General features: G+C 43.7%; 1 protein-coding gene across 11 annotated transcripts in view; it reads right to left on the bottom strand.

Moving 5' to 3' along the window:
- The window catches only part of LOC121270355 (gastrula zinc finger protein XlCGF7.1-like), a 34,591-nt gene extending 20,289 nt beyond the window's left edge, over positions 1-14,302 (bottom strand). For 5 of the 11 annotated variants that reach the window (XR_005941505.1, XR_005941504.1, XM_041175647.1 and 2 more), the window contains exons 1-2: positions 14,117-14,302; positions 12,144-12,250 (exon numbers count right to left, since the gene is read on the bottom strand). The gene's annotated coding sequence lies outside the window, so the exon portion shown is untranslated. Of the gene's footprint in view, positions 1-5,410; positions 5,760-12,143; positions 12,251-13,601; positions 13,698-14,116 lie in introns of those variants that run through there. The other 6 variants (XR_005941506.1, XR_005941508.1, XM_041175646.1 and 3 more) reach the window with 4 other exon arrangements.
- Positions 14,303-16,198: the final 1,896 nt, after the last annotated feature.

Here is a 16,198-nt window from a genome sequence, read left to right on the forward strand (position 1 = left end):
AAACACACAGCCTGTCGAATCTTTTTAATATCTTTAACACAAGTTACTTCCTTTTTAAGTGCTCTCCCTCTCCCCTGCCTCCTCCATCCTCATCTCCAACAAGTGTGAGGAGCTGAAATAAAAACAGAAAGTGCTGGAAATAAATAAACTCTGCAGGTCTGGCAGTATCTGCCAGAAAGTAGCAGGTTAATGATTCGAGTCCAATATGACTCATCTTTGGGACCCTACTCTTTGGGAGAGTGACGTTGGACTCGAAACGTTCACTCTGTTGACATACATTGCCTCCTGATCAAACAAGGCTTCAATTTTTAAATTTGCATCCTTGTTTTCAAGTCCTTTCATGACCTCATCCTTTCCTGTCTCTGTAATCTCCAGTCGCACAATCCTCTGAGATATATGAAATCCCCGTCCTTTGCCCCCTGCCTCTCCAATCACTCCTCCCACAGGGACTGGAATCATGTTTAGGCCCAGATCAGGTGGCTATTCCCTTCCCTGGTGGATATTATTGAACCCAGTTCAGTTTCTGATGACAATTTAACAATTTTAATTGTCACTTTTTCCTAGTGCCAGCCTCAAAAATTACCATGTTCATTTGGCTGAATTTCACAACCTGCATTGTGATATTTTTTTTGTTCTCTCACTCCCTTTTTTCATAAATCAATTTCAGAGGGGATTAAGGAGAAGTATTTGCAGTCCAGAAACTCAAAGTAAGCATCACATCAGGATTGGAGAGAGTCACCCAATTTATCCTAAACTGAATATCATCGTCAGATTTTGAACATGGAAGGAAAAAGTGCCGTTCACAGTGGGGAGAAACAGTACACGTGTTGTGTGTGTGGACGAGGCTTCCGCCCATCATCTGGCCTATTGAAACACAAGTGCAGTCACTCCAGGGAGAAACCATGGAAATGTGGGGATTGTGGGAAGGAATTCAGCTACCCATCTGAACTGAAAATTCATCGGCACTGTCACACCCGGGAGAGACTGTTCACCTGCTCTGAGTGTGGGAAGTCATTCAGTTATCCCAACTGCTGAGACACCAATGGATTCACACTGGGGAGAGACCATTCAGCTGCTCCCTGTGTGAGAAGGGATTCACTCAGTCATTGCACCTGCTGATACAGCAGCAAGTGCGCACTGGGAAGAAGCCATTCACCTGTTATGAGTGTGGGAAGGGATTCACTCGGTCATCCCTTCTGCTCACACACCAGCGAGTTCACACTCTGGAGAGACTGTTCAACTGCTCCGAATGTGGGAAGGAATTCTCTCAGCTATCCTCCCTGCTAAGACACCAGCAAATTCACACTGAGAGGCCTTTTAATGCCCAGAATGTGGGAAGTGCTATAAAAGTTCTGGGGAACTGATGTCCCATCAACTTATTCACACTGAGGAGAGACCGTTCAGGTGCTCTCACTGTGGGACTGGGTTCAGCCAATCAGACAAACTCACTGTTCACCAGCGCAATCGCACTAGGCAGAGACCATTCACCTGCTCTGTGTGCAGGAAGAGATTCACTCAGTCACTGGCACTGCTGAGACACCAGAGAATTCACAAATAACTACAGTGATTTGGCTGTTAATCACATCCATGAATGGAGTATGTTCATTGGGGCCTGTTTCTGCTGATGTCAATAAACTCCAGTCTACTTATAGGGCTTAATATTCAGGGTAAAAAGTCAAATAAATCAACTTTGTGTTAAACACACTGTGACGAGTTTTTCAAAATATACCTCTGGCATAAGTTAGTTCCTTTTGAAGGGCTTTCCCTCTCCCCAGTCTCCTCCATCGGCACCCCCAACAACAAGTGTGAGAAGCTCATGGAGCTTCTTTGTCGCTAAGATTGAGACCCTCTGATCAGTTGCTTCTGCTGCTGACCTCCCTTCCACTAGCCCACCAGGCCAAGCTGCCTCTAAAGATCTGCCCAACTCTAGCCCTAAACTCATCTTTATTTAGTTTCCCTCCAATCTCCCTTCATCCTCTCAACAGCTTATCTTGTCCATGAGACCCACATTCTGCTCTATCGAACCTGTTCCCACTCAACTGCTGACCACCTAAAAAAGGTTTGGATGAGCAAAACATTCTGGAGGGTGGAAGATGGGAGACCAGCCAGGAGAGGATTGGAATCATCAAATCCGGAAGTAACAAAGGCATGGATGAGAATTTCAGCAGGAAATGGGCTGAGATTGGATGGACACAACCAATATTACAGAGAAGGAAGGAGGTGATCTTAGTGGATATGTTTTGGTAGCTCAGCTGTCAGTCAATTAGGAAACTAAGTTTGCAATTGGTCCACTTCAGCCTCAGAATGTGGTCAGGGAGGGGGATGGCATCAATGATGAGGTTAACAGCTTATGGTGGGGAGGGGGTTTTCATGGGCTCAAATATTAACCCACCTCGCCTCGCAGCCATTTGACTCGAGCATTAATCCCCATCTCCGGCATATGGTTACATTACAGAAAAAGTGTCATTCAGTCCAATCTTGGCATGTTAACGAAAATTTCTGTTCATTAATTGGGGCTTTCAGTGTCAGTACTACAATCCATAATTAACCACGTGTCAGAATGACTGCAGGAGCCCAGTACAATTACTCAGCACCAAGTTGTACTCTGAGCATGAGCAGTACAAGTGGTGGATGTGCAACATGCTGATCAGGAGACAGTAGGAGGTGACATTTAATTACAGACAATATCGAGTCCAGAAACAGAGCATTCAGTTCAACCAGTGTGCACTGGTGTTTATATTGGACACAAGACACTTTCCATTCCATCTCCCTCATTTCAGTCTTTCAGATTATCTTTCTAATCTCCTTTCTCTCATGTAATCATCTAGTTTCCTTTTGAAACAATCTAAGCTATTTGCCCAACTGCTTCCTGTGGTTGTGAATTTCACATTCTAAACATTCCAAGTAAAGATATTTTTCCTTATTTCCTAATAAATCCAACAGGGAAATATCTTGTACTTAGGGCCCTAGATTTTGATTCTCCCACAAGTGGAACTATGGATTCCACGTCTACGTTATCGAACCTGTTCATAATTTAAAGGCCTCTATCCAGTCACCTCTAAGGCTTCCCTTTTCTAAAGGTAAAAGCCCCAACCTGTTCAATCTTTCCCAAGGACTGTAACCTCTCCGTTCTGACATCATCCTTGCAAATCACTTTTGCACTTTCTCCAGTTCTTCTTTATCCTTATTATAGTACAGAGATCAGAACTGTGCACAGGATCCGACACAAATGGAACATAACTTCACTATTTTGGAATTCTGCACCCTAGAAATACATCTTTGTGAACATCTTTAATTGATTTACTGACTTGTGATGATTTTAACTATTTTTTCACCTGTATTCGAGATGGATTTGCTCTTCTACCCCTTTAACTTTCTTATTCTAAGGTTGGTGATGCTTGTACTTTTCCGACCAAAGTGCGTCATTGCATATTATCTCTGTTAAAGTTAATTTGCCACTTCACTGTCCAGTCAGTAACTTTTCCAATATCCTCTTGCATTAAGTTGCATTCTTCCTCAGTTTTTGATATATGCCCTTAGTTTGGTAACAGCTGCAAACTTTGACATTGAATTACTTGTTCTCAGGTCCAAATCATTAACGTAACGTATGAATAATAGTGGTACCAGAGCTGATCCTTGTGGCTCACCACTTTCGACCTTTTTGTAATCTGAAATTGTGGGAGGTGGGCAGGAATAAATTTCACAGACATTGCATCAGCAGGACGAACTTGAAATCACAGGTGAACACAGTGGGGAGAACTTGAAATAAAAACAGAAAATGCTGGAAAAGCTCAGCAGGTCTGGCAGCATCTGTGGAGAGAACAACAGAGTCAATGTTTCGAGTCCGTATGACTCTTCCTCAGAGCCAGGGGTACTTGAAACCACAAGTGAACACGGAAAGTGGGGAGGGAGACATGTCTGAGTGGGCTGAGAAGCTTCAGAAACTTTCTAAGGCCCTGAAAAAGAGGCCACAGGCCCCCAGTTTACTCGCAGTGAGAGGCCCAGGGGAGTGGGCTCACTGGAGTCAGGATTTTATTTTCTGAGTGTTTGGAATGGACAATGAGCTGGAGCTCAGTTTTCAAGCTGGTCTGAGGAAGGTCTGAAATCAGATTTACATTCAGATATCTGTAAGGACAATAAAGTTTACATTATGTTTTTAAAACGAAATCAGAATGCTGGAAATACTCAGTTCTGAAGAAGAATCATATTGGATTGGAAATGTTAACTCTGTTTCTCTCTCTTCACAGAAGCTGCCAAACCTGCTGAGGATTTCCATAAATTACTGTTTTTATTTTAGATTTCCAGCACCCGTAGCATTATGTTTTTATTACAGTTTTAAAAAAAAATTTGTTGTGTAACAAGTTAAGGTAAAATAATTGTTACCGTTTAAATGTACAAATCAATTACATGCATTTACGTAACTGAGAATTGGCTCTTCAGGAGCAATGTCAGACAGCACTTCTTCACAAAAATATATTGGAAATCTGGAACTCTGTTGAGGTTAGAAGAATTTAAATTTAAAAACTGAGATCGCTCGATGTTTCTGAAGAGAATCAAAGCAGTTGGATGGATTTAACATACAAATCAGGCACTGCATAATGGAGCTCAATGCCTGAGGTTGGATTGATTCTGGTTTTGTTTTGCAGGTGGTGTAGCTTTCCCGTTTGCTCTGTAGATTATCTCCTTGCCTGTAGATAATTTGATGGCGGTGAAGTACAGTATTGTGGTGAGTGAAAGGGAGGAGGGATGGTGCCATATGTTAAGACATGGCAGATGATATGTGTCAGGTGGACCAAATTCACAACAGAAACTTGATAACATAAGAACTAGGAGCAGGAGTGGGCAATTCAGCCCCTCGAGCCTGCTCCGCTATTCAATACAATCATGGCTGATCCATCACAACGGGTTTGAAATTTGTATTTATTAAGAGATTTTTAAAAAATTCATTCATGGGATATGGGTGTCGCTGGCTAGGCCAGCATTTATTGCCCATCCCTAATTGCCCTTTTTCAGAGAGTATTTAAGAGGCAACCACACCGCTGTGGGTCTAGAGTCACATGAAGGCCAGACCAGGTAAGGATGCCAGACTTCCTTACCTAAAGGACATTAGTGAACCAGATGGGCTTTTACAACAATCAATAATAGTTTATTTCAGATTTAATTCCAGATTTTTATTGAATTCAAATTCCACCATCTGCTGTGGCACGATTCAGACCTGAGTCCGCAGAGCATTAACCTGGGTCTCTGGATTACTAGTCCAGCTGGTCCAGCTCTGAATTTAGAAGTAATAAGTCCACTAAGACCTTTAGAGATTAAAAAAATTATATTAAAATATTTATTAAAATAAAGCATCTCAAGCACATACATAAGACTACAATTACTTAATACTATTACAACTCCTAAAATTCTTACTTAATCTGTCTCCCAGTTACACATCACCTTTAAGACAACAGTCCAAATAGATTTTAGATTTAAAAAAGAGCACATTAACACAGTACCCACTTGACAGTGGAATTCCAAATAGCTTTCTCCAACTTTAGTTACTGGACACAACAGGCTTATGCACAAATGGATGGAAACTTCTTAAAGGTTGTTCCACACACTCCTGTTATATCTTACATGACCCTCAACACAGCATTTCGTTCTCCTTATATATGTTTCTCTCTCTTTAGTATGAAAGTTCCAATGTTCCATATGTCTTTGCAACTGTACCTTTCCCATAATATAAAAACTTTCATGTTGCCAATATTGTCAGTAACCTTTGGGAAAAATAAACACACTCCTTAGCCTTGCTTATCTGGCTGTAGCAAACAGATTGACATCCCTTTTAAATCCAAACAATCCCTCCACATTTCTAAAAATACAAATTCCCATCACATTTTACATGCTAAAATAGCATCCATGTTTACTCAATAGCATTTCAACACTTAGCTTATTTTGATAATTTCAAGCTTGCAGTCTACCTGACTCCAAATGTAAATAAATCACACAGACAGGACCATCTACTCTCACACACATATGCCTACTTTACAACAAACCAGCAAAATATTGTGAAAATTATTATACTTTCATAACAGATAACACAATCTTGTTCAACCACAGCCTTCACTGAAATAGGATAGAGGTTCTTTGAACAAAGTCACCAAACATGGAAAAGTTGGATAGTCGGCAGTTGAGTAGGAAAAGGGCTGATGGAGCAGGAGCTGGGTCTCATAGACAAGGTGAGCACTGAGAGGGCATGAGGGGAGATTGGAGAGAAACTAGAGAAAGATGTGAGTTCAGGGCTTGGCAAGGGGCAGTTTTAGAGACAGTTTGGATCAGTGGGCTAGTAGAAGGGATGAAAGGAGCAGAGTCAACTGATCAGATTGCCTCAATCATAGTGACAAAGAAGCTCCATGAGCTCCTCACACTTGTTGGAGGTGATGATGGAGGAGAGAGCAGAGAGAAAGAACACTTCAAAAGGAATTAACTTAGCTTAGAGATATTAAAAAGACTCAACAGGCTGTGTTTAATACAAAGTGGGTTTCTTCGACTTTTATGCAGAAATTAGCTCCAATTACAGGACTGGAGTTTATTAATATCAGCAGAAACAGAACCCAATGAACATATTTCAGTCCTGAATATGCTTCAAAGCAAAATCCAATCACTGTTGTAACTTGTGAACTTGCTGGTGTCTCAGCAGGGTGGAGGAGCGAGTGAATCCCTTCCCGTACATGGAACAGATTAACAGCCTCTCCCTATTGTGAATTTGTTGATGTTCTGTAGGTAGGATGAATTAGTGAATCCCTTCCCACACCTGGAGCAGGTCAATGGCCTGTACCTATTGTGAAAGCATTGGTGTCTCAGCAGGTCTGATGAATGAGTGAATGCTTTCTCACACTCAGAGCAGGTAAGCGGCCTCTCTCCAATGAACCCACTGAGGTCTCAACAGGTTAGTTGAATTAATGAATCCCTTACCGCACTCGGAGCAGGTGAATGGCCTCTCCCCAGTGTGAATGCACTGGTGTGTCAACAGAGTGGATAAATGAGTAAATCTCTTCCACACACTGAACAGGTGAATGCTCTCCCCCCCAGTGTGACAGCGTCAATGAATTTCCAGCTCAGATGGAGATCTGAATTTCTTCCCACAGTACCCGCATTTCCACGGTTTCTCCATGGTGTCAATGTCTTTGTGTTTCTTCAGATTGGACAATCAGTTGTAGCCTCATTCACACACACGCACGTGTACAGCTTCTCCCCAACGTGAATGGTGTGATTTTTTTCAGTTATGTAACTGGTTAAAGTTCTTTCCAGTCAGTTCACATTCTCACTCAGGAATGCGTGAATGTCTTGCTGCTTTTCCAGTCACACTGATGTTTGAAATGTTTTCTCACAGACAGAACAAACACTTTTCCTTCCACATTCAAAGGCTGATAATATTCAGGTCCTGATGAATCGAGTGACTCTGTCAGGTCTCAGTGTGATGTTTGTTATGATTTTCCCATCTGTAAATCTTCTCCTTCTAACTCCCTGTAAAGAGTTTAGAAAACTCTTCACTTGAAATACAGAATAGGAATTCTGAAGCCTTCCAGCTCCAGCATCCGCACAACGCATCCTTCAGTCACAGCCCAACCCCTCATTTGTTCCGATTAGTTGGAGGGCCAGCCAATCCCGCTCGGTCCTCCAGGCCCGCTCCTCTTCCTATTGGTCCTGCTCTGCCGTCAATCAGCCGGGCATTGTGAGGTGTCAGGTGAGAGGTCACTGTCGGGAGCAGGTTAATAAACGCCGGGCTTTTACAAAACCCGAGCGCGGCCCCAGAGCCGAATATTAACCAATCAACATTCTCCACTCTCACTATCCGCCGCTTCCGGCTTCTCTGCAGGAACAACCTCAAACAAAGAGACCAGGACCCTCCAAGCATGCGCGATCCACCCGGCCAACCCGCTGCAGATAGAGCAATTTCGTCTCAGCACGGGATTGTGGGTAACCAGGCCGCCATTACCGACAAGGTCTCAGTTAATCACTGTCTCAATCTGGGCAACTGAGGGTGAGGTTCTGCTGACATAGGGATTGTAAAATAAAAAAAATCAATGTCTTTCTCAATATTGGCAATGAACCTGTTTCATTAGGTCTGTAAAAGAGGTGAGGGTGCAGGAGACAGGGGAAAAGGAGAGCACTTCATCAGGAACTAACTTGTGTTAGAGATATTAAAAAAGACTCAAAAGACTGTGTTTAACAAAAGCTGATTTATTTGAGTTTTATCCAGAATATTACCTATGGTTGGGCTTGAGTTTATTAACATCAGCAGAAACAGGCCAGAGTTCAGTCTTGGATGTGACAATCACATTCAATGGTGACTCAGGACATGCGACAAAAAAAACAAATCCATTCCCCATTCACACCAGGTACATGACCTCTCCCCAGTGTGAATTTGCTAGTGTAATGAGTTCAGGTGAAAACACCTGAGTGGTCTGTCATCAGTGAGAACAAGTTGATGGAACTTCAGTTCCTGGGAACCTGCATAACACTTCCTGCATTCTGGGAATTTAAAAGGCCTTCCATCAGTATGAACATGCGGGTGTTCCAATAGGATGGCTGAGCGAATTTCTTCCCTCACTTGGGGAGGTGAATGGCCTCTCCTTCGTGTGAACTCATTGGTGTTTCAGCAGGTTGGATGATCGAATGAATTCCTTCCCACACTCAGTGCAGGTGAATTGCCTTTCCCCAGTATGAACCTTCTGGTGTCTCAGCAGGTTGGTTGAATTAATAAATCCCTTCCCACACTTGGGGCAAGTGAACGGCCTCTCCCCAGTGTGAACTCGCTGATGTGTCAGTAGGTCGGATGACTGAGTGAATCCCTTTCCACACTCAGAACAGATGAATGGTCGCTCCCCAGTGTGAATTCGCTGATGTACAATGAGGACAGATGATTGCCTGAACCCAGTCCCACAGTGAGAGCACCTGAATGGTCTCTTGTTGGTGTGAATACGTCGATGGTACATCAGTTCTCCGGAACTTTTGTAGCACTTTCTGCAGTCTGGACACTTAAAAGGTCTCTCATCAGGAAGAACTCGCTGGTGTGTGTGCAATTGGGACAAGTGAACGAATCCTTTCCCACACTCAGAACAGGTGAATGGCCTCTCCCCAGTGTGAAGTTGCTGATGTTTCAGCAGCTGGGATGACTGAGTGAATCCCTTTCCACAATCAGCGCAGGTGTACTGCCTCTCCCCTGAGTGACTGCGCTGGTGTTTCTGCAGGTGGGATGACCGAATGAATCCCTTCCCACAGTCGGAGCAGGTAAACGGCCTCTCCCCAGTGTGAACTCTCTGGTGTGTCAGGAAGTGCGATGACTGAGTGAATCCCTTTCCACAATTGGAGCAGATGAATGGCCTCTCTCCAGTGTGACTACGCTGATGAGTTTCTAGCCTAACTGGATAATCAAATCCCTTCCCACAGTCCCCACATTTCCACGGCTTCTCCCCATTCTGGCTGCATTTATGCTTTGACAGGCCAGATGATTGGATGACATCTCGTCCATATACAGAACACATGTATGGTTTCTCACTGGTGTGAACAGTGCTTTTTCCATCCATGTTCAAAATCTGAAGATATTCGAGTAATGATAAAATTGGTGACTCCATCAGATCCTTCTAATACCTTGTGAAATTGATTTGAAACAGAAAAAAGGGAGTGAAAGACAACCCACAAAAACACAAAAGCAAGGTTGTGAAATCGAGCTGAAGGAATCTGGCAATTATGTGGTGCCAGCACTAGAAAAAAGTGACCATGAAAACTACTGGATTGTGAAAAGAACACAATTGGTTTATTCACATCCTTTGGGGAGGGGAACCTGCCGCCAGGTCTGGGCTGACACAAAACTCTGGCCTCTATGGGAGGAGAGAGAAGACAGAAGGGGTGGAAGAGGCAGGTGGCTGAGGAGATGCATTTCATGTACCTGAAACTCAAATGGAACTTTGACAGAATCTCCCAAACCCTCAACCTTCACAACCTAGAAGGCCAAGGTAGCAGGTGTATGTGAACACCATCACCTGCAAGTTCCCCTCCAACTCATACACCATCCTAGCTTGTCTGACAGCCAGTGCTGGATGAGCAGAAATTTACTCCACTTAAATATTGGAAGGCCAAAGCCATTGGCTTCAGTACCCACAACAAACTCCACTCCCTAGGCACTAACTTCATTCCTCCCTCGGCACTTGTCTGAGGCTGAAGTTCACAACTTTGGTGTCATATTTGATCCTGAGATGAGCTTCCTACCACACATCTGCACCATCACCAAGACCGCCTCAGTAACATCACCCGACTCCGCCTTAGTCTCAGCTCATCTGCTGATGGAACACTCATACATTCCTTTATTACTTCTAGACTTAACTATCCTAATGCACTCCTGACAACCTCCCACATTCAACCGCCCTGTAATTTTTAGGTGATCCAAAACACTGCTGCCCGTGTGCTTACTCGCACCAAGTCTTGTTCATCCATCAGCTCTGGGTTAAGAAGCAACTAAATTTTAAAATTCTCATCCTTGTTTACCGGCATGGCTGTGATGATCCCTCCCTCTGTAATCTCCTCCAGCCAGACAACCTTCGAAATCTTGCAACTCATCCAATTCCGGCCACTTGAACATTCATGATTTGAATTGCTCCATCAGTGTTGGCCGTTCTTTCAGTTGCTCAGGTCCCAAGCTCTGGAATTTCCTTCCTAACTCTCTGCTGCTCTCTCCCTCACTTTCCTCCTTTGAGACACTCCTTACAAGCGCAATATAAATATAAATTGTTGTTGATCTGGACATATATCATTGTTCCTTCATTGTCACAAGTGAGTAACCTGTAACTCCTTATCTAACAGCATCGTGGGAGCACCTTCACCGCACAGACTGCTGAGGTTCAAGAAGGTCAAACATCATCTTATCCACTGGCAACTGAGAATTGGTAATATCTGTTGCTGATCTTGTTAGTGACGCCCAAATCCCAAGAATACATTTTTAAAATATGCACTTGTAAAATAGGCTGAAAACATCTACAGAAATACCTGCTCCTAAAACAATATCCTTTTACATTGTAGGGACAGTGTCTGTTTGGCAAGCTGATCTCTTCTAGAATGTACTTCCCTTGATAATTTCATACTGGAAATTGCTGGGCTCTACTGGATTCCAAAGTGCTCGGGGTTAAACCCAGCAGTTTCTCCTCCATCCCTACTCCAGCTAAACTGATGCAACAAAGGCTTTCAAAAGGAAATTGGATAAAATACCTGAAGAGAATAGAATTGCTGGGCTACAAGGACAGGATAGGGGAATGGGACGAGCTGATTGCTCTTGCAAAGAACCAGCACAGCCACAATGGGCTAAATGGCCTCCTTCTGTATTGTAATCATACTATGAATGCATGAAGAAGGACCTACATTTGAACATACAAACTAGAAGCAGGAGAAGGCCAGTTGGCCCCTCAAGCCTACTCCATCATTCAATAAGATCATGGTTGATCTGATCATGGCCTCAATTCCACATTCCACCTCCCCGATAATCTACCATGAAGGCTAGGGACCAACTTCCCCAACTCTGATACAATTCTGTGCTTAATTGATTTATCTCTGTTTCTAGATTCAGTTCTTTGAACACCTGCGATCAAACAAAAGCAAAATACTGTGTTTACTGGAAATCTGAATTAAAAAGAGCAAATGCTGGAAATACTCAGCAGGTCAGACAGTAGCTGTGGAAAGAGAAAAGGAATTAATGTTAATGAATTACAGGAAACAAAAATGGAGCTGTATTTGATGGACAATAAAAGCTCAGAAGCGGAAGAGAAATAATCTCTAATGGAGCAAAAACAATTCCCGACCACAGAACGATAAAACTGGTAAATCAGTGGTGAATAGCCAGGGGGTACGCAGATGTGGAAACCTGATTTAGACACAGTTGGCAGAGATAACAGTAAATTTACCAAACATAACTAAAATACCACATTATTAGAGGCAGAGGAAGCTAGACAATGGCAGACAGGTGATTGGGAAGGGCAGATATGAAGCAGAGCAATAAATGAGAATGGATTCAGACCCACAGTAAAGGAACCACACCAGCCCCAGTGTCATGGAACCAGAGCACAGCACTAAAAGCTCTAAGCTGTAGATGCATGTTCAATAATACTCACCTCTGAAACAATTTCAAACTTAGAATCTGCTGGAGCCTGCAGCTGAAAAGATATCAGGAGCACTGGAGTCAGAGAAAAATCTGGCAGTCTTTGAATCTTCTAACTCCCTGAAAATGAAATTACAGAAGTCATAAGTCCAGATGTGGTTAGAAATTCAGGAGACACAAATATTTCTCTTGGTTTGAGTCTGCTGTGTGTAAATCCTCTCCTGCTAACTCCCTGTAAAAGGAGTTTCCAAAATCCATCCCTGTCAGCCCAAGATAGAAATTTATAACATCATCTCCTGCATTCTGGCCCAAGGTAACTTAGGCAGGGACATACTTGCATTGGAGGCATTCAGAAAATTTTCATGAGGCTGATTCCTGGGATGAGGGGGTTTGTCTTATGAGGAAAGATTGAACAAGTTGGGTCTATAGTCATTAGAGTTTCGGAGAATGAGAGGTGAATTTACTGAAATATGTAAGATTCTGAGGGAGCTTGACAGGATGGATCAAAAAGGTTGTTTCCACTCATGGGGGAATCTAGAACCAATGGGCACGGTTAAAAAGTAAGGGTTCTCCCATTTAATGCTAGGATAAGGAGAAATTTCTTCTGAGGGTTGTCAATCTCTGGAAATATTTTCCCCACAGTGAGCAGTGGAGGCTGTTCATTGAACATATTCAATCCAGATTTAAACAGATTTTTGATCTACAAGTCAATCAAGGGTTATATGGGAAACATAAACAGAATTACCTGGAAAAACTCAGCAGGTCTGGCAGCATCGGCGGAGAAGAAAAGAGTTGACGTTTCGAGTCGACAGAACGAAGGGTCATGAGGACTCGAAACGTCACCTCTTTTCTTCTCCGCCGATGCTGCCAGACCTGCTGAGTTTTTCCAGGTAATTCTGTTTTTGTTTTGGATTTCCAGCATCCGCAGTTTTTTGTTTTTATTTTTATCTCAAGGGTTATATGGGGCTGGGTGGGTTGGGAGGGGGGGGGGTGATACAAGAAAGTGGAGTTATGGCCACAGTCTGATCGACCATGATCTTATTGAATGGAGATGCATGCTGGATGGGACAAATGGCCGACTGCGAATTCTGATGTTCTTATTCTTATGTTGTTAGGCCGGCCGCGCATTACCCCCCTGAAGATGGCGACCGTTAACCTGGGCCTGTCACCATCCCTTGTGGGCAGAATGACAATAAAATAAACGAGTCAATAATTTTCTCTCCGGGTCACCAGGACCCTGAGGCCCCGCCTACTGTCCGTTTCGTCACCGAGATGTCCGCGCATGCGCTCCAGTCCCCGCTGAACCAAGCTCGCGGCTGGGCCTGTTCCCGGGGAAAAGAAACCGAGACCCGCAAACGTGGGACTTTCAGGGCCTTACTCGGGCCCTGCGGCCTACACCGGGTGTTTACGAAGCCTCCCCGCTCCTCAGCTCCTGGCTCCATTCCTCCCCTTCCTTCCCACCCCGACTCACCGGCTCTCGCTTTCCCGACCTGATCCGCCCGCTCTCACCCATTTCCAATCGCGTCGGTCACCCTCGCACGGCTCTGAGCAAAGTGACACTGCGCATGCTTCTGGAAGTCCAAGCACTGCACCTGCGCACTGGACTCCTGTAGCGTGAATAGGGCAAATTCACAGCCGCAGGGAATGTTGGGTGACAGCAGCGCCATTGGAACATCGAAATGCACAACGGAAAATAATATTGTTACGCAATAGAGATAAAATAATAAAAACAAATTCTTGTAAATCTGCGCCCTGCCCTGTTCCATACCCAAAGCGTCTTAAACGGCTGCTCTCCTGTGGGAAACGGCTGAGCTTTTAAAACTTTTCCCACTGGTTCCCCTTTCACTGCTCCCCAGAAACTGCTGATCCTGGCTGGATTCAAACCCACTGGTTCCTCTCTCTTACTCAGCCTATCCACAAATACTGAATATTCACTGTTTTTTTGAATGATGCAGCACAGATGGAAAACCATTCGGTCCATCATACCTGTGCTGGTTGTTTGGAAGATCTAGTCAATTAATTCCACAGATCTGTTGGCACAGTCTCATCCATGTATATCTGCTGTAATAACGCAGGAGGTGAATGGAAAAGGCTTTCCAGGTGGATGCTTCTCAGACACACACCCCTGTGGAAAAATCGATTGACGAGTGTACTGGGCAGCTATTAAGGATTCACTGAAATAAAAACAGAAAATGTGGAAAAACTCAGCAGGTCTGGCAGCACCTGTGGAGAGAGAAACAGAGTTAATGTTTCGAGTCCAATATTATTCTTCTTCAGAACTGAACTGGGCAGTCTTTTGTTCTTTATTCTGCCATTAAAACTGACTGGGTTTTTGTTTATTACAACCATTACCATTCCCTTTGCTTTTCATTCCATTACACCTTTGTTATTTAATCTCTACCGCCCTCTACCCTATCCCTGATCTTCTCTTTTATTCTATCTGACCCTGCCCTCTTCTTCAACAGCTTAAAATCCATCCTATTTATATAGATAAAAGCAAAATACTGTGGATGCTGGAAATCTGAAACAAAAAATAGAAAATGTTGGAAAAACTCAGCAGATCTGACAGCATGTGCAGAGAGAGACACAGGGTTGACTTATCGAGTCCATATGACTCTTCTTCAGATCCACCCTATTTCTACCTCACTTAGTCCTGAAGAAGAGTCATACTGGACTCTAAACATTAACTCTGTTTATCTCTCCACAGATGCTGTCAGAGAATTCTCCAAAAACACCCAAGAAGCTTGACAACATCCAGGACAAAGCAGTCCGCTTGATTGGCACCCCTTCCACGAACATTCACTCCCTCCACCACTGCATAGTGACAGCAGTGTGTACCATCTATAAGGTGCACTGCAGAAACTTACCAAGGCTCCTTAGACACCTCCTTTCAAACCCATGACCACAATCATCTAGAAGGACAAGGGTATTAGACACATTGGTACACCACAACCTGGAATATCCCCTCCAAGCCATCCACCATCCTGACTTGGAAATATATCGCTGCTCCTTCACTGTCGCTAGGTCAAAATCCTTTCCTAACAGCACTTTGGGTGTACCTACATCACATGGACTGAAGCGGTTCAAGAAAACAGTTCACCACCACCTTCTGAAGGGCAACTAGGGCTGGCCTGGCTAGCGATGCCTACCTCCCTTGAATGAACGAATAAGCTGCTGGGTTTTTCCAGAACCTGTTCTTATTTCTGTTCTGTGGCATCCACAATATGCTGCTCTTGTTTAAGTGTTCACTAGTTAGTTAAGCACGAAGAATACTTCATAAAGTTGAATTCAATAACCCTATACATCCCACAGGCCATAATGGCATAATTAATAAAAGGCCAAGTTAAGGGAGTATCCCATTGTGATAGAGCAGAAGAATTATGGAGTTACAAAGCAAAGATTTTAATATCCTGTAACCTCACAATCACCAATTGACTGGTATGTTGCAGTATGAAAGAACCACACAAGCCTGTCAGGTGAAGGAGGCCGTGTCCAATGGACCTGTGTAATGTACGCCACTGTTAGACTGCACAGGTGTTTATGTGGATTGGTCTCGGTTTTATGAGCAAGGACTGTATCAGACTGTTGCTGTGTCTTTGATTCCCCATGACAGCTGTAGCATCCTTATTAAATACCCACCACAATACTTAGCCCAGAAACGTGGGGTTATCATCACAGTCCTTCAAACCATCACTGAGACAATCGGCAACTATTCTCAAATCTCCTTTAGTTGTAACTTGCTCAGAGAAAACCTACCTCTCTAGCAAAACAAAACACAGAAATGAAACCACTCCAAACTCCGAATGACTTTAAAATTCATTCATGGGTTGTGGGCTTCACTGGCTGGGCCAGCATTTATTGCCCATCAATAATTGCCATGCAGAAGATGGTGGGCAGTTGCCTTATTGAACCGCTGCATTCCATGTGATGTAGGTACACCTGCAGTGCTGTTAGGGGTGGAGTTCCAGGATTGTGACCTAGCGACAGTGAAGGAACAACGATATATTTACAAGTCAGGATGGTGAGTGGCTTGTTTGGGGGGGCGCGGAATTTCTAGGTGGTGGAGTT

Source organism: Carcharodon carcharias, chromosome 27 (assembly GCF_017639515.1).
Source record: "Carcharodon carcharias isolate sCarCar2 chromosome 27, sCarCar2.pri, whole genome shotgun sequence".
NCBI lineage: Eukaryota > Metazoa > Chordata > Chondrichthyes > Lamniformes > Lamnidae > Carcharodon > Carcharodon carcharias.